The sequence below is a fragment of the Hoplias malabaricus genome, chromosome 13 (assembly GCF_029633855.1).
Source record: "Hoplias malabaricus isolate fHopMal1 chromosome 13, fHopMal1.hap1, whole genome shotgun sequence".
Lineage (NCBI taxonomy): Eukaryota > Metazoa > Chordata > Actinopteri > Characiformes > Erythrinidae > Hoplias > Hoplias malabaricus.
The window spans coordinates 36,870,513-36,893,442 of NC_089812.1; the positions used below are offsets into that span (position 1 = coordinate 36,870,513).

At 39.6% G+C, this 22,930-nt stretch overlaps 1 long non-coding RNA gene across 1 annotated transcript; it reads left to right on the top strand.

Annotated features, from left to right (window-relative positions):
- The first annotated feature begins 854 nt into the window (after positions 1–854).
- Positions 855–11,670, top strand: LOC136664415 (uncharacterized). The gene is made up of 4 exons (XR_010795142.1): positions 855–945; positions 1,027–1,093; positions 1,189–1,256; positions 11,577–11,670. It is a non-coding gene; the product is annotated as an uncharacterized lncRNA (long non-coding RNA).
- Positions 11,671–22,930: the final 11,260 nt, after the last annotated feature.

Sequence of the window (22,930 nt, forward strand, 5' to 3'; positions counted from 1 at the left end):
TTGGAGCTTCTAAATGGGGAAGAGCCTCTTCAATACAATGGTTATTATTATTCTTCCAGTTCTCTAAATACACACTCTCTCATGCATCACACAAACAATTATTCATTCATTCATTCATTGTCTGTAACTGCTTATCCTGTTCAGGGCTAAAGTGGGTACAGAGCCTACCTGGAATCACTGAACGCAAGGCAGGAATACACCCTGGAGTGGGCACCAGTCCTTTACAGGGCGACACACACACTTGTGTGTTTTTGGACCATGGGAGGAAACAGGAGCACCCAGAGGAAAACCACGTGAACACTGGGAGAACACACCAAACTCCTCACAGACAGTCACCCAGAGTGGGACTTGAACCCACAACCTCCAATTCCCTGGAGCTACCTGCTGCACCACTGTGCCGCCCACAAACAATTATCTTTTCATAATTTTCATAAAAGAATTGGAAGGGGCCATCCCTAAAACTGTTCCCACAAAGTTGGGAGCATGAAATCGTTTCTTCTTTTTACTTCCTTACTTTTTAATAATACCACTGACAGCTGACTGTGGAATATTTAGTAGCGAGGAAGTTTCACGACTGGTGGTACCACACTGGAATTCACTGAATTCACTCTTGAGAGCATCCCATTCATTCACAAATTTTTGTTTAACAGGTAGGGCCTATTTATTAGCTACTATTGCCTTGTGAAGATTAGCTCTAGGTGGGACCCACTTTGCTTACAAAGCTAGTGCCCTTTTAAAACTGCGTTGCCCCTTTAAGAAAGTGGTGCCGACGCGTGTAAGTCCAGTCTGACATTTAACTCACGTTTGATGTGCATGGAGAAGGAGCTCATATGAATGATTAGGGTGTATCAAACGTTTTTATTTTTTTGAATTCATTTGTTTTAACTTAATTGTTTACATCTACTGGGACACTGGTGGTGCACGTGAGCAGTGCAGTGGTTGGGTGTAAGTTACTTGCTTCTTTTAGTCTTGTTTACCAACTTGCTACACTTATTTCATTTTGACAATGAACTATGTTATTAGTAGTGTCTGCGTGCAGAATGTTTACTCAAGTCAAGGCAGCTGTTGTGGATGTTGCAATCAGTCGTTTGAGGTGATTATGGTGCTTATATTGTGCCCTGTTAAAGCAATGTAGTCTGCTGGGGTGCATAAAACAGTAAATACTGACCTATTTGTCTTCTGGTCTAGTGTTTCAGGCTTGAAGATAGTTTCCAGAGCAGCTGAGACCCTTCAGAACTATTAAATTGATTAAAAAGGTAGGCACTGCCTAATAAATGTTCTGACTTGTTAGGCAAAAGGTAATGGGTAGGGTAGTATTGTTGGGAGACATTGTTATGATTTAGACTGGTGGACAGTAACAAAGTAAATGTAATTGGTTACTGTATCTGTATTTTACGAAAGTATTTACATTTTGGTCAACTTTTTACTTTAACTCAACTACAAACATCTGTCAGTCCTTTTGTATTATGTTTGAATAAACCCGTAATGTGTTTGAACAAATCTCCTTGCTCCACACAGCTCTTCGCTCATCACCGTTGTCAGCAAAAGGACGCATACAGTGGGAGATAAAACAAGCGAACTCAAGTTTCTCCACCATAAATCGAGTAATTCGACTGGCAGACTTTTGTGTGTATTTGTCAGCAGTGACTAATATTCATTCATATTACAGGGTTTACGGATCTGTAGATGTCATTAATCACTCCAAGTCTAGGGTGAGAATAAGTTGCAGGTTTATTTAAGTGTAAATTAATACAATCCTTGAATTGAGGTCAAAACCTGAAAACCAGTTCAGTTTATGTACAGTGAGATAAACAAGTCCAAAACAAATCTAAAATGCAAAACAGTATCACACAAAAAGGAAAAACTGAAAAAGTATTTAAGAAACAGATGGCTCAGAACTGCAGAAATAGCTCAAACAATAGGCCTACTTTGCAACTATGATGACAAAACAGAGAGCTTAAAGGAACGCTATGTAATAATATTTTATAGCTTCAATATTATTGTGATGCTTCACTGAGCTGTAATAGGGAGAACAGAGCCTCTGTCAATGCTAATCTTTTTTTTTTTCTCGCTTTCTCTGAGACGTCTGTATTTTTCCTTTGTTTACCTTTTTAATTCATTCTGTGAAATCCAAACCAATGTCTGAGGAAATTTCTGGTGGTGAATTTGCTGCTGTCTGCAGACTCTGTAGTGTGGAGGAGTTCATATTTTTGGAACTTAACTTGATCCATGTTCCTCTGACTGCAGACCAATTGCAGTCATTGCGGTCTGCATCGATACAACGTGTAGTTATTTATATTTCCGGAGAGGTGCAAGTCAGGCTGCGTTATAGGGTTTGGTTCGATATGTGCCCTGTTGTGTAGGTTTGACGCAGAATCATGACTTCGGCTGAATACTCAGGAGACACTGACCTCTGATTGGTGGGGAAACACTTGTATATCAACTGTTTGTGATATCCATAACATTCATTGTAATTAATCTATGGCCGCTTCTGTTGTTCATCATTGTCAGACTAATTAATGACATCCTATTATTGATAGAAATTTACAGTATCACCAGTTAAGTGTCATTGTGCTTCACTATAATAATAATGATAATGATGATAATAATAATAATAATAATAATAATAATAATAATAATAGTGACATCAGTCGGGGGCCACAATAACAGTGCACCAGACTGGAAGCGTCAGTCACAGTGTTGCTAATCTGCTTTTCTACTTCAGTGTAGTTGATCACGGTGAGTGGTGCGAGGCTTGCAGTAGTAGGTGGAGGTGAGCAGCTGGTCTGGTCTGGTGTGGACCGCAGGAGAATCCAGCGAACAATCTTCCATCAGTGGGCCACCATTTTCTCAGAAAACTAAAGAGAATCTGTTAGTTTGGTTGAGTGCAGTAGAAAAGCATATGTAAATATTTTCATTAGCATAGTGACTCCAGCAGGGAGGAGGGAAACCAGAAAGAAAGAGACATTAGAGCATCCGCAGACAATGACTTCCATCCACTCCACCATCCTCAAACATGAGAAATTGTGAGCACAGCATCGCAGAGCACATCATCTGAGTAATCATTTACCATGATTCCCCATGTCCATGGGTTCTTGAAACGACAACCTTAAACTAGAAGAAGAGGTTAGTTGCCAAAAGCTAAACTGAACAAGTGGGTTTTGAGCCTAGAGTTAAAAATAGTAACTGTATCTGCATCCAGAACACTAGCTGGAATATTGTTCCAGAGCTGAGGGGCTTCGTAGGGTAAAATGTCTTTAAATAGTTTAGTTGTTATTGTGTCAAGTGTGCAGGCTGTACACTTTGACGAGGAGATGATTTTCTCCAGTTCTAGCTGTGGAAGTGGGTCGAAGACCACTATTCTTTGTTTTGTTCTATATCTATATCAACTGGCCGTCAAAACAGGGTCTTAAATCCGCAAACTGTAAAAAGAGATTCGCACATGCAGCAGAGAAGGTGAACGTATGGATTTTTTCCACCTCATTAAAAAAAATCCCACTGTCCTCAGAAATGTTTGCTCTTGCACATTTTACGCCGTTTGAGAAGGTACTTGAAAATCTTTTTTACGCATTTAAAAATTATTTCTATACATTACAAATATTTTTTTTCACATTTGTGAATTTAAATTATTGTTGTTGTTGTAAATTTGTGCATTCCAATACATTTCTGGATTTTTAATATTACGTGTATGTAGTTGCTCCGTTACATTTGTGAGTATTGTTTTACAAACTCAAAATCCTTTCGAGCTTATTTGACTCCATATATATCAGCCATACCAGATGACAGATAAGCTGGATTTAATAATATTGTATTTATTGTTTGTCTAATATTTTCAATTTTGTAGTTTAAAAAAGTCCATAAAAGCATTGCTGGTGTGAGTGTCTGAGATCTGTGTTTCAGTAACTGCCTGATTGTTTGTAAGCTTAGAGATCACACTAAAGAGTACTCTAGGATTGTCTGTTATTTTCAATCAGGGAGGACAGATAAGCTGAGAATGCATTAACAGTTGCCCTTCTATATTTTATAAGGCTGTCTTTCCAGGCACAGTGAAATACTTAGTTTAGTCAACTGCCATTTCTGCTCTAATTCTTTTACAGATTTTTAAGGTGAGTGTTTCTTCACTATAACACGAAGCCAGTTTTTCTGTCGATGATTTTTATGCTTAAGTGGTGCTACACTATCTAAAGTGGATTGAAGTGTATTATCTAGTCAGTTAGCCTGTCTAGCTCTGGTGTGTTTGATGGGCCACTGATTGAGTTCAATAAATCTGTTATGTTTTCAGTAAATGTACGGACTGTAAATGGGGTTAGTGAGTGCTTTAGATGGTAACGTGGGCATCTACATATTTTGTAATCTAAACCCAGTTTGTATGAAATTAGATGGTGGTCTGAGATTGCTGGTGTTTGAGGTAGTATATTTAGCTTTTTATTTTAGTGCCTAGGGTCAAAACTAAGTCAAGTGTATGATTACAATAATGTGTAGGGCCTGATACATTTTGGGTGAAAGCAACAGAGTCTGTAAGGGATGTTCCAATCATATCTCAAAGATCTTATCTGTATCCTTAAAATCACTTACCTGGTCGCCGTATATCCTACTTGCCTGATTTGTGTTGTTGGGTGGGAAAAGTCAGGCCTGGTGTAGAACATATTCAATGTTTCCAGAGAGGACTGCAGAACCTATGTGACTATGGAGTAGCCCATCCTGGTCATAGAGGGCAGGACGCTCCTGAAAACGGTCCCAGTGGTCGACGTAGTCCGCGCAGATAGTGCCACACCAAATCCGCTGTATACCTCACATCCTTGTCTGTAAGTGGGCAGGCAGCTGGACACATATATATATAATTGCACAAGGTGTGAAACTGCAGCCTTGAAAGGTCGGTCAAGAAAAGGCCATTCAAAAATTTGGGGGAGATTCACAAGGAGTGGTCTGCTGCTGGAATCGGTGCTTCAAGAGCCACCACTCACAGGCATATCCAGGACACAATTGTCGCATTCCTTGTATCAAGCCTCTCATGACCCAGAGACAATGCCAGAAGTGTCTTACCTGGTCCTGAGTCTGGAGGAAGAGTGGAGAGGCAGACAGTCCAAGCTGCTTGAGTCTAGTGTGAAGTTTCCACAATCAGTGCTGGTTTGGATAGCCATTTAACAACTAATCAATGTTAAATCATATTCAGATAATAGCAGCCACATATCAGTTCTAAAGTTTGGGTTACTTGGATCACTAAACTCAAGCAGTCATCGTAAATGAAATTATAAGTGATCATAAATTTGACGTTTTCTGTCTCACAGAAATGTGGGTTAGACAGGATAAATATTCAGTACTAGATTTATGTACTAAGAAGAGTATGTGTAATCTACCAAAATACCCTAGATATCAGTCAGAAACAGTGTGACACCTTCACTTCTTTCCATCATCGTTGCAAATCCGGTCACAAAAAAGAACACATTTTCATTATGTAACATTAACAGACCACCAGGGCCCTACTCAGAATTCTTAAAAGAATTCAGTGATTTTGCTGCAAACCTAGCTGTGTGCAACGATAAAGTTATAATTGTAGGAGATTTCAATATCCATTTTGAGATGGCAGATGACCGACTAGAAAGGCATTTACTTAATTCCTAGACCCTGTTGGTATTACCCAAAGTGTAACAGGGCCTACGAACTACTGTAGTCACACTTTAGATTTAGTTTGACACTAGGTCTTAACATAGACAAGCTTAATATCTAACCACAAACCTCAGCAATCTCCGACCGTTACTTGACTTCATATGAGCTATGTCTTAGCCATAATATATGTACGTCCCCTTGACTATTCTCCAAAGCATTAAATTAAAACCATCTACAGCCCTACAATTTATAGAAAACCCCAATTCCCCAGTGGGTATTATCTCCCCATGTGTCTGTGTGTTTCCTCCGGGTGCTCCGGTTTCCTCGCTCGGTCCAAAAGCTTTAACCCTCTGGAGTCAGTTGTACCAATACACGTTGGTAGGTAGATTGGTGACTCGAAAGTGTCTGTAGGTGTGAGCCTGTGAGTGACCCCTCCAGGGTGTTTTCCTGCCTTGTGCCTAGTGATTCCAAGTAGGCTCCGGACCCACCACAACCCTGAACTGGATAAGTGGTTGCAGACAATGAATGAATGCTAATCCGTCCACTCTTATTAGATGATTACAATGTTTCAAAACGCTCATTTTAGTCATATAAATAAAAGCACATTGCTGTGTTTTCACACTGAGCACGAAGCTCCAAAAAGAGGAGGCTTCATTTTGTGTTGAGAAAGTTAAAAATATTTGACTTGATTTTCTGCAGCAAGAGCCTGATATATCACATCGGAACACAATAAGAGCAGTGCTTTAGCAGCACTCTGATGCCAGTCTGCAGTGATATCAGAAGTGCAGCTGGACTTTAGCATATTAAAATTTAGGGCAATATACACCTTGAATATACACCTCCGATATTATCACGCATACATAACTCTCTGTATATGGAGATGAATCCAGCTGCATATCCTGTGGCAATTTAAAAAAAAAATTAAGGTGGAACTGGAAATTGAGACATCAAACCACTGCAATGTCAGCAATGTTTTATGCTTGTAGTGAAGTAAAGGAACATAATACACTGAAACTCAGTAAATAAGAGAATATTGACAATTGTTGCTTTACTTTTTCATTTTTATTTATTTATTATTATTATTATTATTATTATTATTATTATTTTGTCACTTGTTCAGACATTTGCCTGTAATTTACAAAGCATTCCCCACAAAAATCTTGGTTTCAAGGGGTATATATCACCTCTTGGCCCTGCCCCTCTTTCCCAACATGAATTTAAACACCCCTACTCTTAGAAAAAAGAGGGAAAGAACTGTATGGTTGGGCTAAGGCATGAAATGGGATTCACAATTTCTCAAGTGGCTTTTGTTATCGCTGGTGACTACTGTGGATTCCAAGGGTTAAAAAATCATGAAATGTCTTCTAAGCACAGTATGAAAATGTCAGGGCAGATGTCCTGAAATGTCTCGGAATCTGTTTTGTGTCTTCACTGTAATTCCTAAGTAACTCTCAGTGCTTTAGTCTTTAAGAGTCCTGCTATTCCACATGCATATTTAACTGAACACATACTTATTTTTATCCCACACAAACAAAAGCTTGTCACTTCCTAAGTGAAGCTGTCAGAGCTCCTTCTGTGAAAGAGAAGGTGAGGGAGATGTCACAGATCAAACAGATTCCAGAGCACAGTGCGTAGAGCAGGCTTTCTGCAGAACCTGAATTTATGCTAGGCTATTCCAAGGGGTCAAAGCAGGACCTTGCAGAGCTTATGGTCACAACTGTTTAGACCTGAACAAAGACCTCATTTCCCCTGAAGTTTGTGTGGATATCTCCACAAAAGTGAAAGATCTGGGTATGAGCTCTGGAAAAAAATAGAATTTTTCTCTGAAAAGAAAGTCTGTATGGCATAATGTGGCAGAGGTTTGGTGATTCATATTTGGAGATTAGTACAAATAAAAAAAGGCAATCTTGAAGTAATTAGTTGAAAAATTGTTCTTGCCTCATATGGTGTCATTTAAGGCCTGCATGCTGCATTGCTTCTTTAGGCTGGAGATATACTTCTTGTTAATTGTTTGCATATGCATTATGGCCGCCTTGCGTATTCTGTGCACATCCTCAAATTTAACGCTACACGTACGCAAGGTTCAGTGCATAGATAGACTTTAGGGGGCAGTGTAGGCAATCAACAGCATCACAATGGTGGAATGTTTTGAAGAAAGACTGTTTCCAGACTGTTTGCCTTCCAAAGTGTGCCACAGGAAGTAAGTGGAAGTACTATGAGAAGACCATGTGAGAATAGCTTACCATTCACTCCCATTCATTTCAGAGTGTTTTTGAACTAATAATAAAAGGATTTCTGAGATGTTTTTGATTACGACACGGCCCAGGTTCTGTTCTGCAGGGACATTTGATCCACAAGCTTAACAAACTCTTCATAGTTTAGAAATGTAAAATTTTCCACAGCAATGCTAAAGATGACATGATAAGTCTGTGACCCAAAACACTGTGTTGTGTAATGTTTGAAGAATCTAAGGTAAGCGCTGCTGTGCTAACTTTGTGTGTGAGGCGCTTGTGGGCTCTTCAGGCGTCGAGAAGCAGCGGTTTTGTCATTGATGAGTTTGGAATATCATATTTTTTTTTGGCTTTAATTCCTCAGTCCTACATTTTAGTGTATATTCTCGTGATCCTGAGAGACTGCACGTTCGATTGGTGTATGATACGTACACACTGACTCAAATATGGCGCTGTGCAAAATCTGAAAATCTGTTCTGTCACTAATATTTTTTCAAACAATTTCCAATAACAGCAAAAATACTTATTTTTACTTATTTAACAGCAATAATACTTATTTATACTTTATTTATGTATTTGGTACATTAACTGTCGACTTTGGACCTGTCGTACTTGATATATACTGACAGATATAACAATGAGTCATTTTTTTATAGGCGCCGCCGACCAATGAGCGAAATAAGAGGCTAAATAACGCTGGGTTTCTAGGTTACAACTAACAATTCAGTCGTTTATGATGCAGATTATTGAGTGTATGTTACAAAGAGCAGCCACAACAACAAATAGTGAGAGCTGAAGAAGAGAAAATAACTCATACATGCAGCTACAGGTTGGAGGCTTGTACTCCTGTGCTTGTGCTCAATGATGTCTGCCTGTAAGATGGTAAAATGGATGCAAGGGGCGCTCTAACAGCCAGAATGACAGAGCTGCCCACAACATTGCCTGTGTGCATTGTGTAAATATCGGCCTCTTGCGCTAATATATCATCTGATGCCGATTATATAAAAAATGTAGATATATCGGTCAATCAATATTTAAGACTCTCACATTTGTCTTGCACATTTAGAATACTTTATATCAGTGTTATATGAAATTATCTGATGTGATCATACATTTCTGGGGGGTGGCGATGCTTGGGGCTATATCCTATTTTGCTGAAGTCAGTGGGGATGTTTGGTGCCGTAGTTATTTTGGTGCTTCATGATGATCTATTACTATTTAAAGAAACATTACACACAACACACAATGTTTCTCCACAGAAAAGTATGTTAGAGTAAGTCCATTTTACTGTAAAATAAAACTTGCTGTCAATTTCAGAATTTAGAAACAGGGCTTTCCGTAATGCAGACTTCATATTCAGTTATATGTAGTTCTGCTTCAAGAGCAAGCGCTTGAAAGCAATTATGATTTTTTTTTCACATAATTGTGTATTCTTCTTCCAATGTAAACTATTTACTCCAAGTCTGGTTGTACAGACACAACAATAAAACAGAGTACCAGAAAGACTGGAGAATATTTGTTTATTTCTCCTTTTATAATACACTAATAAATGAGGGACAAAGAATGTATTTTAAGATGTCTGCAGACAGATTATATTGGTTTAATTGTCTGTAACTGTAATTGTAAACAAGTGTGTTTATGAGTAAGTTTTAGACAGCGACAAACTCCATGACCGTTGAGGTCATCGTGAGGTGGTCAGTGAGATGGCATTCAGCTCCATCTGCTCTAGGGATGCCTTGTGCCTCAGAGCAGTATTCTCTTCTAAAAGGTTTTATGAAAGTTTCCAGATTCCTAACCCTTTAGTTCAGAAGTCGAGATCTGAGACATTTGTCTTCCCTCAAGTTCTTCTTATTCTGACAGGCTTCCTGCCAAAGAGGCACAAAATACAACTAATACAACTTGCAAGGAACAAACTCTGACTTACAGAACTGAGCAGGAAAGATGATTTAAGAAGGGACCTGAAGGCCTGATAGAAACATACACCATGTTTTAGTTCTATTTGGGTATATATGCATTGAGAGTACATATGTCCTCAATGTTATTCACTGAACTGGCCTCAGAATATAGCTCATCAGTCAGAATTTAGGAACAACATTTTTCCAAGCACAACATGCCAATATTTTAAAACTCAGTTCATTTGTATATGCTCAAAAACTATTATTATTGGAATGACAACTTGTCCCTTGATCTTTTTTTCTTTATCTTTTTCTTTCTTTTTTGCATAATTTGAAACACAAAGTTTACACCATTAGTCCCTGCCTTGATTTAACCCTCCACCCCTCACCTACAGCTCAAAAAACCCAAAATAAGTTGACAAGATTGGTTTCTTATTTTGGTTTATGCTTTTCAGCATTTGAAGGTCTCCAAACAACTCCACATGCTATGTCTGCTGTGCGTACAGAAACAGAAAGCCTAGCATATCAGACAGAGATGCTTTTTTACCCATTTACAGATACTGGGGCTGTAAATCTATTAGACTGGTTTCCAGCATACAAACAGACTGGAGAGGTTGCAAATTTTGAGAAAACCTCCTTAGAATTCTGTTAGAAGGTTTTTGATTAAAATTATGAATATCACCTTTGAAGGGCCACAGTGTTTAATTTGACCCATTAAAAACTTTTTAGAAAGAACTCAAGAACATAAAGCAAGTTTTTCTCTCCATTAAGGCAGTTAAAAGTAATTTAAGACACATTTAGCTGCATTTTATATTAATTTTTTTGATGGTACCGATATTATCTTGGGGGCAGCTGTGGCCTTGAGGTTAGAGAAGTGAGCTTGAGGCTGGAGGGTTGCTGGTTCAATACCCTGGACAAGCAAGGAAAAATCTATTCACAGATGAAACTGACATTAAGCAAGGCACCTAACCCCCAAACAGCTACCCAGGCGCAGAGGTAGTTGGCAGCCCCCTGCTCCAGGAGTGTGTGTGTGTGTGTGTGTGTGTGTGTGTGTGTGTGTGTGTGTGTTCACTGTCCTTAGTGATTGTGAAGAATTGCTCACTAATGTTTGTTCACTATCACAGATGGGTCAAATGCAGAAAAGTCATTTCCCCAAGGGGATCAATAAAGGTGTTTCTTCTTTTCCCTTTTCTTCTTTTTTTTCTTTTTCTTCTGTAATCTAAAATCTTAAATCCAGTCACACACAATAGCAGTAAATATAAACCTGCCACCATGCAAGAGAAGATTTATTCATTCAGTCATCTGTAACATCTTCTTCCCGGTCAGAATTCTGCTGGGTCCAAAGCCTAACCAGATTCATAGGGCACTAGGCAGGACCACACCCTGGACAGGGCACCAGTCCATCAAAAGTCATCACACACTCATCCACATCTAAGGTCACTTCTGCGTAGCCAATCCACCTACCAACATGTTTGTCTGGACTGTGGGACTGTTAATACAGATGCTAAGGTGTTTTACTGATTTACAAAATGCTTAATAGTTGTGTAAATATTTATCATAGGTTAATATAAAACATTATTTTCAGTCATTCCTCTGCACCCTGAATCAGTACTCCATGGCTGACTGTATTTGACTTCCAAACATTATATGCCAAAACTGATTCTTATGATTATGGAGTTCTTGCTTTTATGCTAAAAACGCTTAGGGTTATAATTACACCCTTCGCTATTGTTATACCATGTGTTTTTGCTCAATGTTGACCACAGTAAATATAATTTTATGTTTTGCAAGAACATGAATCTCTCTTTTAAATGCACTGACGGGTACAAGTGGTTTCCAACAGGGGCTCTGCTCCACCTGGCTACTCAGCCGTCCACTCGCTGTAGATGCCACTGATGAAGTGAATGGAGCGGCTGCCTGGTGCCAACATGGCAGAGGTGAGTGAATATGATGAAAGTTAAATCTAACTAAGGGGCATCTGTAATCTTTAACAAAGAAAAGAGTTGACATTGAGGATCAATGCAGAGTCCAGAAGTAATGATCACTGCGCATTGATCTGAGGGGCAGGAGGAGCATAGAGTGACACAGTTACACTGAATGTTTCACACATCAACCAGACCTGTGTGGATTAGATGATGATCACACCAGTCATTCTCTCTCAGTCCCAGCAAAAGAGTGCACAGATACTTTGCTTGTTTTCCTGTACTGATTTACGAACAGACACTCACTGCCAAGATAAAACTTCTCTTGTAAGAGTACACACTGTCCAACCGTTATTGACATAAATATAGGTGGAATATCAGGGCCATTCATAGAGCTGCTATTCTGCAACTCTCACACTTTTTTGTCAGGGAAAGAGGCAGACTTAAAATGGATTTTCTCATTCAATGACACTGATGGCTTTAAAACTCTAGCAGCACTGCTGTGTCTGATCCACTCTTACCAACATAACACACACATTAAAACACCACCACCTACGTGTCAGTATCACTGCTGCACTGAGAATGATGTACAACCTAAGTCACACTTACCTATGGGTGGTCTTGTTGGGGGGCCTGATCACTGAAAAACACTCCAATTTCTTTCAATAAAAAAAAAAATACACATCCCAAAAAAGCTTTAAATGGCCCCTTACTACACCAAACAACACAGTACCACTGTTCCACAACTTTGTGCTGGGAGGTATGGCATCCTTAGGTTTATGTGCTTTGCTGCTTCAGCTCTTATACAAAAATAATTACAGGATTGCCTGCTAAATGTTGGGGTGAAAGTTTCTGAAACTTGGGTACATATAATTTGTCTTTGTCTTATTGGACAAAGGTGTCTAACTTGATGCTGCACAATTATTGGATTCTTTGCTTTCAATCAATTTTAACCTTGTACGGTTGCTTGACACAATGTGATTTGACACTCACCCTCAGATTTACACACACAAGTGCACTTGCTATCGCCTACACCTGCATCAGTCAACTCAGCCTCCAGATACTTCTCAAATGCCAGTTGTGCTTCTGAAGCCTCTGTCCATCGATCAAAGGAAGCACTGCCCAGCTTTCAAACGAATGCAATATTGCACATATCGGCAAAGTCAACGCGCGCAGCCCTCACCTCGCTCAAGGTTAGCCAGCAGCAGAGTGCTGAGCTTGCCTCAAAAACCTGCAGAGGGAAAGGGGGAGACAGATGACAGGTGCTTAAATAGAAAGATACCAGCATTTTGATGTTTGTCAAGTGCAAATCGGATGCATTCCGACCAAGTATTATGTTCCAATGGCACATAGTTTATGGCCCATGCACATGGAAATACCCAAAAGGTGCTCCTCTTCCTGATGTATAGCATTTGATGGAGGGTCCTCCAAAATGTTGATGTAGAACAGACTGATGTGAGGCTGATGTACATATTCTGCTCTGTGTACTAATGTAGACAGCCATGTTTCAGGAAGGGCCTTTAATTATTAACACTGTTGTCCCTTTGCAAGGTGGCATTGTGGTGCTGCAAGTAGTGTCGCTGCCACAAAGCTCCAGAGTCACCAGGATCTGGGTACGATCCTTGCATTAAATCACTGTCTGTGAGGAGTTTGCTGTGTTCTTCCTGTCTCCCCTTTCCTCAGTCCTCTGTTTTCCTCCCACAGTCGAAAAACACGTTAGTAGGGGGATTGACTGTGTTAAACTGTCCACGGGTGTAAGTGTGTGATGATACTCTGTCCGGGCAGTGTTCAGACCTTGCACCCAATGATTCCAGGTAGGGTCTGAACCCACCATGTCATTAGCATTAATAGCATTAGCATTAATAGATTATATACAACAATTGTGCCATCCTTAAGGTTCTCCAGACAAAATAATAAAAATTTTAGATAGACTGTAGACTGTAGTGTTTTAATTTATTTGGATGGTCCAAATTCACATCTACAGATGCTTAGTTGAGAGACCCAGTGTACCTCTAGAGACTTTCCATTAGTAAGAATCATTTTTTCCACATTAATTCTACTGAAATATCTACATGAATTCTACTGAAGGATAAACATGTATCCTACTGAAATACCAATGTATACGCTATTGACAGTCTATTGGTAGTTTGAAGCACGTTTACGGGAATAACAATGATGTCTTGAGAATTTCTACGCTACCACTGGCATTTCCACTTGCATGGAATGCTTTTGCCATGTATACCTGTCTGTTACTGACAGTCTGTAGATACTTTGTAGCTCATCTACAGAAATAACACTGACAGCTCGGGAATTTCTACATTCATTTAATTGGATTGTCTACATGCATAATAATGCATAATAAGTATTCTACTTAAATAGCATCCGGAATACTGTTTGTAGCACATCTACAGAAATAACACTGATAGTGTGACGGTAGTCTAATGATGATAACTAGACGACTAAACTTTGTCTTTTACATTTTACTGAGTGTCATTTGAACACCTATAAATGTCTCTGTAGTCTATAATAAGTGCTGATGTATTTATTAACGGTAAATTAACTCTCTACAGGCACTGATTATTGCTAGTCAACAGATGCACTTTTAACGGGTTACTGAAAGTATGTTGAAAATGTACAAGGGGGATCATCAAAATAAAGTGTTACCCTGTACAGGTCCATTAAGGATAGGTTTAGAAACTTCATTATTAAACAGTGATATAAACAACGTCTCATGCATCAAGGAGCGCATTGGTTGTTTTCCCAGATCTTTGATATTTGAATGAAAGGTGAAGGTGGCCTTCGTTTTCACTGTATTATTATTTTTAAGAAATAAACATCAGGGTATTGTTTCCTCCACTGCCATTATAAAGCCTTTTTTTTTTTTGTAAATGAATAGAAGGAGCTGCTGTAAAAGAGGAAGAACTGAAATTGTGCATTGTTAGCCATAGACATTGCTTTTATGTTTGTTCTTGCATAGACTTTGGCAGATGTATGAGGCTGAGGCTGATGCTCAATGATCTTTAGATTCATTGTTATTCACAAAGGGAAGGCTAAAAAATTCAACCATTTCTGTATACGTGAGGGCTTTTCCAGGCCTTTGTTCTAGCAGCCTTGGGCTTTAAAATGGTAAAATGAATTGGGAGTGTGTCATGAATAAGTAGTGAATCACTGATCCATACAAATCTGTTGAAACTTGATTCAGGTAAGACCACTGTGAGCACTGCCATGCAAAATTTGTATCATAGTATATGGTCAAAAGTTTCTGGACACGTGCTCATTGCCTGGGGAGCTTTATACCCATTTAGCTCATGCTTGACACTGAGAATTGTGACTTTATGCTCATGTGGAGCTGCTCCAAAAGTGTTCTTGTCTATTGACAGTTCCTTTCTACTGACATTATGCAAGCTTTGTGCACAATGAATTAACCGAATGTCTGTTTCAGTACTAGGTGTAGCTTAAAGTAACTGAAGTCACTACAAACCTTTGGACTAAAGGACCTGAGCTACATGTTCAAACACATTCTAATTCACAGTGAAGACAGGATAAACTTTACCTTTAATCATTACAAGAGACAATAAGCAAAACAGCTTTGAAATATCCTCTGATCTTTAAAAAAAATCCTGTATCACCATGTATCCCATACCTTTACAGAGTTTGGCCTCCTTAATTGGAGGCTGGGAGTTGTTTGTCATATGAAAGCTGTCTGCAGTGCCCTTATTACAGTAGCACAAGGCACTTGTCTTATGTTCATTAACACAGCTTTCCCTGTTCATTCTAGTACATTGCCAGTATAATAGACCTCTCCCATACTGCCCAGCAGTAGTAGCAAAAGTGTTATAGGTCTAGATCTTTTATAGTCCAACCCACATGATCCAACTCTATCAGATGTCGATCAGTTAACAGCTCAAAACCTCTCCCATTCCTTATGAAATACCATCAAAAAATTTGACAATGTTATCACAAGCAACAATTATTATATTCTTTTTAAGTTGATGCTGCTGTCCGTGGTCCTGGATTTACTTGTACTACAAAAGTGTAGCCAAATATGGAGCCAGGGTTTTTTCCCAGACATTTATTCCAAACTACTCAAATTTTGTGCATGAAGTTTGTCATGACACAAGCAACACAAGTTAATCTTACTCAGTACATTTACTACATCACAAAACAATTTATAGTTGATTTTGGCCTATTTGTTTCTTGACACCATTATTAAAAATATACAGAAGTAGGGTGAATCCCATTTAAACCCTTGGCCCTTCCACTTAGCCATAACCCTCTATTTTGCCCAGGGGTTAGGGGTCTCAATTATTGATGTGAATGAGGGATACAGCAGAGGAGTAGGGTTATTTATATATACCTTAAATAGGAGATTTTTCTATGGTACATTTCAAACTGTGTTATACATAATCAGTTAATTTGCAAAGTCATATTAACTATTGTTAACTATTTTATTATCTTAGTTTGATTTAGTTTTAATGTATTATGACCCTTTATTGAATAACAAGCATAAACACTGCTGGTAGCATGCTGATATCTCTGTAGGTATTTATATATCTTCCAGTTCAACTTTAAATTGTGAAGGTATTACATTTGGATGCCTGAGGTGCCTACAACATTTAAGGTAGAACTCCATCCATCCATCCATCCATTATCCTCTGCTTTTCTGAGTCAAGGTCACAGGGGAAGCAGTCTGAGTAAAGAAACCCAGACCTCCCTCTCCCCAGCCACCGCCTCCAGCTCCTCCGGGGGTATACCGAGGTGTTCGTGACCATAGGTGAGGGTTGGGACATAGCTTGACCGGTAAATCGAGAGCTTTGCTTTTCTGCTCAGCTCTGTCTTCACCACAACGGACCGGTACAGAGCCCGCATTACTGCTGACGCTGCACCGGTCCGCTTGTCAATCTCACGCTCCACCTTTCCCTCACTCATGAACAAGACCACGAAGTATTTAAACTCCTCCACTTGAGGCAGGATCTCACTTCCAACCTGGAGAGAGCACTCCACCCTTTTCCGACCATGAGTACCATGGACTCAGATTTGGAGTCATCCCTACCGCTTGAAGGTATAACTGAAAGGTTTAAATAAAAAAAAAAAGGTATGTAATAAGAATCTGAATTCAGTTTCATATCTCAAGTGTTAGGAGTGTGTCATAATTTATGATGGTCAAACGAATGAAAACGTATGATGCCTTAAATTAAAATTAAATTCCAGCAGTGCTCCTCTAGTGTCACTACAGACCAACAGTGCTACCTACAGAGCACCACTATAGCCTGGGAATGAAGCATTTTTAAGGTGTAAGATGTAAGGCTAGCAATAAGAAATGAGATTCACTTAATGTTATAAGACCAGCAATTTGGCTAGACAGTCTGGGTTGCAACGTAACTTAAAGCCTGCACAAGGGGATATTTGTGTGGATGTTAATTTTGTGCCTGGTCAAATTCTCCAATCCATTTTTTGCTTTATGGCAAAAAAATGCATTCCCAATATTCTAGTGGTGTCCAAAAAACACACACAACAGTCTGTGTTGCCGGCTGAAGACACAGAGGTGACCCTCTTGTTTACTGGGACAAACTCCAACTTTATCGCTGCCAGCTGGGGACTTGAGTATACCACCTCCTGCCTAGAGTGGCTCGCCCTCTGCAGCTCCTGAGTACGAGAGATACCAACCCTTATCGAGGAGCTTGGTTCCAGAGTCCACAATGTGCAGTCTTAAGTCCAATTATATGTAGCTCCAGCTCCCCCCCCCCAACCCCGCACACAGTGAAGTTGCATTCCATGTGCCAAATATCAATTTCTATTGCAATGTCCCATGCTGACATAGGCCCCATCCACCCCCACCCTGTAAGCAGTGGGCATTGCCCAACATCCATCCTCTGGACCTTGCATGTGGTGGACCCACATGGCTCTCTCACTTCGCCTCTTGGGCTACGCCAGCCTGGGTTATGTTGCCTGCCCAGGCACTAGGCATTGATTGTCAGAACCTACCACTAGGCCTATCTACATGGATAGGTCCTGGTGAAGCTCTTTTGGGCATGATAGATGATTTTCTTGTCACACTACTCATAATTGTTTGTCTTGATGTTCACTCCAGACATGTTTGTCATGGGAGACATTACTAGGAGCCCAGAGGTCCCAACAACATAGCAATGGAGGTTATTAGTCCACACAAGCCCTTCTGCTGCAACAAAGTCCCAATCTAGTAACAGGTTTCAAATCCAGGAGTGATCAGTGGTGCAAACTGTTTGGGAGTCCCTTTGTTAGCAGCCCATACATAAATTGGTTGGTCCCCTCTACCTTGAGCTGGGTTTGTTTGCATTTTCATTGTTTTATCTGCAAACAGTAAATGAAATGTAAATGAGGTTGTCTTTGTGAATAGAAGCTGGTTTATTATGGAGGAGCCATGTAAATTAAAGTGGGTTGTTGGTGTGGGTGTGTCACGGAGGGAGCAAGGATTGAGAGACTGGAGTAAGTGCAGAGATACGCAACAGACAAAAACCTAAGGAATTAACCCCAATTATAAAAGACAAACCTTAAACAATGAAACCATGAACATAGAAGATTGATAGGGATCTAACCAGGAACAAAGAACCATGAGCAATGACTGACCAACACTCAGACAAATAACATAGAATATAAAGCTTAATGAAACACGAACCTGTGAGTAGTGAATAGGACAGGTCCGTGGATAGAAGGCTACAAGGATGAGAGCATGTGGAACATTAAATAAAAACAAAAAAGCACATGAAGACAGATACTGAAAGAATATTCATTCATTCATTCTCTGTAACCCTTATCCAGTTCAGGGTCGTGGTGGGTCCAGAGCCTACCTAGAGTCATTGGGTGCAAGGCAGGAACTCACCCTGGAGGGGGCGCCAGTCCTTCACAGGGCTACACACAAACACAGACCTACACACACTTTTGAGTCACCAATCCACCTACCAACATGTGTTTTTGGACTGTGGGACTGCAGACACAGGGAGAACACACCACACTCCTCACAGACAGTCACCCGGAGGAAACCCACGCAGACACAGAGAGAACACACCACACTTCTCACAGACAGTCACCCGGAGGAAACCCACGCAGACACAGGGAGAACACACCACACTCCTCACAGACAGTCACCCGGAGGAAACCCACGCAGACACAGAGAGAACACACCACACTCCTCACAGACAGTCACCCGGAGGAAACCCACGCAGACACAGGGAGAACACACTACACTCCTCACAGACAGTCACCCGGAGGAAACCCACGCAGACACAGGGAGAACACACTACACTCCTCACAGACAGTCACCTGGAGGAAACCCACGCAGAAACAGGGAGAACACACTACACTCCTCACAGACAGTCACCCGGAGGAAACCCACACAGACACAGGGAGAACACACCACCCTCCTCACAGACAGTCACCCGGAGGAAACCCACGCAGACACAGGGAGAACACACCAAACTCCTCACAGACTGTCACCTGGAACGAGAATCGAACCCACAACCTCCAGGTCCCTGGCATTCCGTCTGTGTTTATTTTAATGCAGTTACCAGTCTTCTGAATTTGGAGTCAACTACACATTGGGTAATCTGACACAGAAAAAAATAAGTCAATAATACCCACCTATGGAACAGAAATGGGGCAACATCGTGAACAATTCTTTTTTTTTTTTTTTGGATGGAAGTCATGGCTGAGCCTGCGATGTACAGACAGACAGACTGAGGCAATTAGGGGCAAGACCCTTAGTTTTTTCCCCATTAATTTAGCTAGGGATGTGTACAAACATAGGAGCTTTTCTAATGCTCAAACAGAGCAGAGAGCTTGCAAATGGTGACAAAAAATTCTCAATATATTTAATAAGTGCTTTTTGAATAAAATGTTATATATTATCTTTGTGAAATCTTCATTGAAATGCACAGCACAATAGAATGTGAGGCTCTGGATTAGCTGTATATTTGTCCAAGCCAAGTGTGAGATTGAGGGATATAAAGCTTCTCTGTATAGGGCTGTGGAACTGTTTGCTGATCTGATAGATTTCTTGCAGTCATTTTGGGAAAAGCAAAAATTGTGTATGTGATCCTGAACTAAAGCATTAAATATCAGTACCTGACCTCACTAATGTTCTCATGGCAGAATGGCATCAAATGCTTTTTTATATATATTTTTATATATGTATATAATTATATATATATATATATATATATATATATATATATATATATATATATATATATATATATATATATATATTAGTTCCTTTGGTAAATGCCATTACTAAAAAAAACTTTTTTGCATACTCAACACACACTAAGGCGAATATTAAGTACTGGAAAATAGTAATTTTATACATTTTTTGTTCAATGCTCAGCCATTAATATCATTTATTCTAATTACTAGACATGATTCTATAACAATCATTTTGACAGTTATAAGTCATTAAGGCAGAATGTGTTTTTCTAAAATATGTCCTACTTTTTTAGCATGGAGGGCATTGTTTCCAACCTTGCAATGTTTTGTTTTGTTTCTTTTTTTCCTTTCTAATCTACCAAAGAAATTGCCTTACTGACAGAGCAGTCTGACATTAGAACATAGTCAAGGACATAGAGCTGTCCAATTATTTTCCATTTATGCAAGTTGGTAAACCTGGCTTTCTTTATTTGTGGAACATTAATGCAGGTGGAACTGTTGTTGCTTTTGGCTCGGCTCTACTCGTGAACCCTCACTTTTGGGTTGATGGATTTGTGCTTGATTTGCCGTGCTCCACCCATGATTGAATAAGCGCTGGACATATTCCCTCACCCAGCGCACACATGATTTGCATCAAAATCATATTTGGCCTGACCTCTACAGATTAGTCCGGCTTCTATTCTCCCCTCACATCGACATGTGATGCTTCCCCACATGTGGGTGTGTGTATGCAGCTTGTGATTAGAGGATATGGCCTTTACCACTCACCGAACTCTTAATCTGCATACTGTAAAAACTCATTTTTAGCTTAAAGTGACAGTAATCAAATTCATTGTGAATCATAAATATTCTGGTCTGGCTGTTTAAACTGGAAATGAACTAAATGAAGGATCTTGGTGTTCCACCGCACCTGTCCCTACACTACAATTTGGCAAAGCTCACCAGCGTTATTCACTGCCCACTGGCAGGGAACTGAAGGCTTTAAATATTGTAAATACTTGCTTCAACTTTGCTAGTCTCCTGAAAGATTTTGCTGACCTGAACCTGGATCTGTGCTTTTGCCAGTAGTGCTTTTGGGCAGATTTGTGACAGGCGAGTCACATTCAAGTTCAAAAAGCAGAAAGGCCTGATGAATGGGTTTTATAGCTGGACAAAAGGCAATTATGTGTATGAAGGGCCCATGGAAAACATTGGCCGGTGCTCAAAGTGACTGGACCTGTCTATGGTGGAAAGGAGGCAGGTCTGGAGATGCTGTGGCAAGGAACAGATGGAGCCAGGCACTGTGAGCCAGCAGAAAATATTCCTCAGTTGTACAGGACACAACAGTGGCTGAGAGCAGCCACCACATGCATTTTAATACCCAGTAACATAACTACACAAGTTGCCTACCAGGACTGTGAAATTGTGCTAGGGACTGTACCCTGCCAAAAAAATAAATAAATAAATACAAAAATAATAATAATTATTATATATAAGCAACTGAATAAAAAATCTATATTGAATACCTTTTAATACATTCTCATAATTTTATTTGAAGTATACAAGATTGCAGGGAAATGTTTAATGCTCAGGATGTTGAATACTTCATCAGCACATACTGTACACTAATGTGCACAATGATGTAATTTTCATGTTTATTTAGCAGGTACACGGCCATTGAAAATTAGAGTGCACTTGTGCTATATATTATGTTTGTACTTTACATTAATTTACAATGCCAAATCTCTACAATGTACACTCTCTATCTTGCTAGGAACAGCTGTTAGAGCTCTTACAGATCAACTGGGAAATATTATACCTCTGTGGTTTCTCTCATTAGAAATGGCTGTTGTAGGGCTTGTCTGAGCAGTTGTCTGTCTTCTAGCTGCTCTTTTGTAAGGCTAACATTGGCTAGTCAAATAAGGGTCAACATGCTCTGATTCTATTGCGCTATCACTGATAATAAGGAAAAAAAAATGCCTCAACAATAGCTAGCTAACATAGGCCTTGAACAACTATGGTAAATTAACTATTTATCATATTCTTCCATAACTAACTAACTAGCTATATAGCTAACTAGCGTAAGCTATATGAAGGCTAACAGGTCAGAGGAAACCTTTTTCAGAGAAAAGAGCAGGCCTAGCTAACAAGTGTAATTGGCAACAACAAATGGGCTGTTCCCACTATCTCATTCAAAGATACATAAAACGCTAATATCAAGCTCATGATTTTGAAAGCATAAAATGCAAATAACTCAACCCTCAATATGCTTATGCTCAGTGTTTTATGGTCTGTTAATTTCATGTCTGCTTTTATTTAAAAAATTGTGATGTTTCAAATTAGGAAAACTACTTTGTGTCCCTGCAGATGTGACTGATTTGTTTTTGTGAATGATATGCATCCACAGGACTGCATCATAATTACATTCTTCTCACTTCACTGTGGCACAAGAGACATGTATATCATTATGATATTATTAAATATCATAACTGTGATAAAGATTCATATTTCTTCTATACCTGGGCCAATGAGGCACAAATAATCTTGACAAAGCTGCTAGCGGACTGGCGATTCAAAGTGAACAATTTACAGAACTTCCAGTTTTTTTCTTGTTCTCTACGGGCGGTTCAGCTCTAATTGCCCAGAACAGAGAGGGAAAAGAAAGAGAAGAAAACTAAAGAGCAGAGGAGGTAGCTTTTGGCATTATGGAACTGATGTGTTTATTTGTGCCAGTGTGCTTCACATCGGCTAGGGAGCTGAAGTACTTAGTCTAATGAAGATGCTAATGCATTTGCTTATGTGTTTACTGAAAAGGAACACTTTTTCACTTGTCAGTGGTTGTCTTCTTGTACATATAGCATATTGACTCATCCCCTGCTACTATAAATTAATCTATATGAGGTTACCAGTTATTTAGCTATTGAGTTGGCTAGATGGCACAATAGCCTGAACTGGCTGAATTAGCAAGCATGCTAAGCAACAAATCAACTTAATTGAAATTAATTAAATGACCGCAAACCAAATGATTCCAACAAAAGTCAACTTTATGGCCTCAAACTGTGTTGTCTGCTCACTAGGTAAGAGGACAGAGTGTATAATATCACTAAAAAAAGAT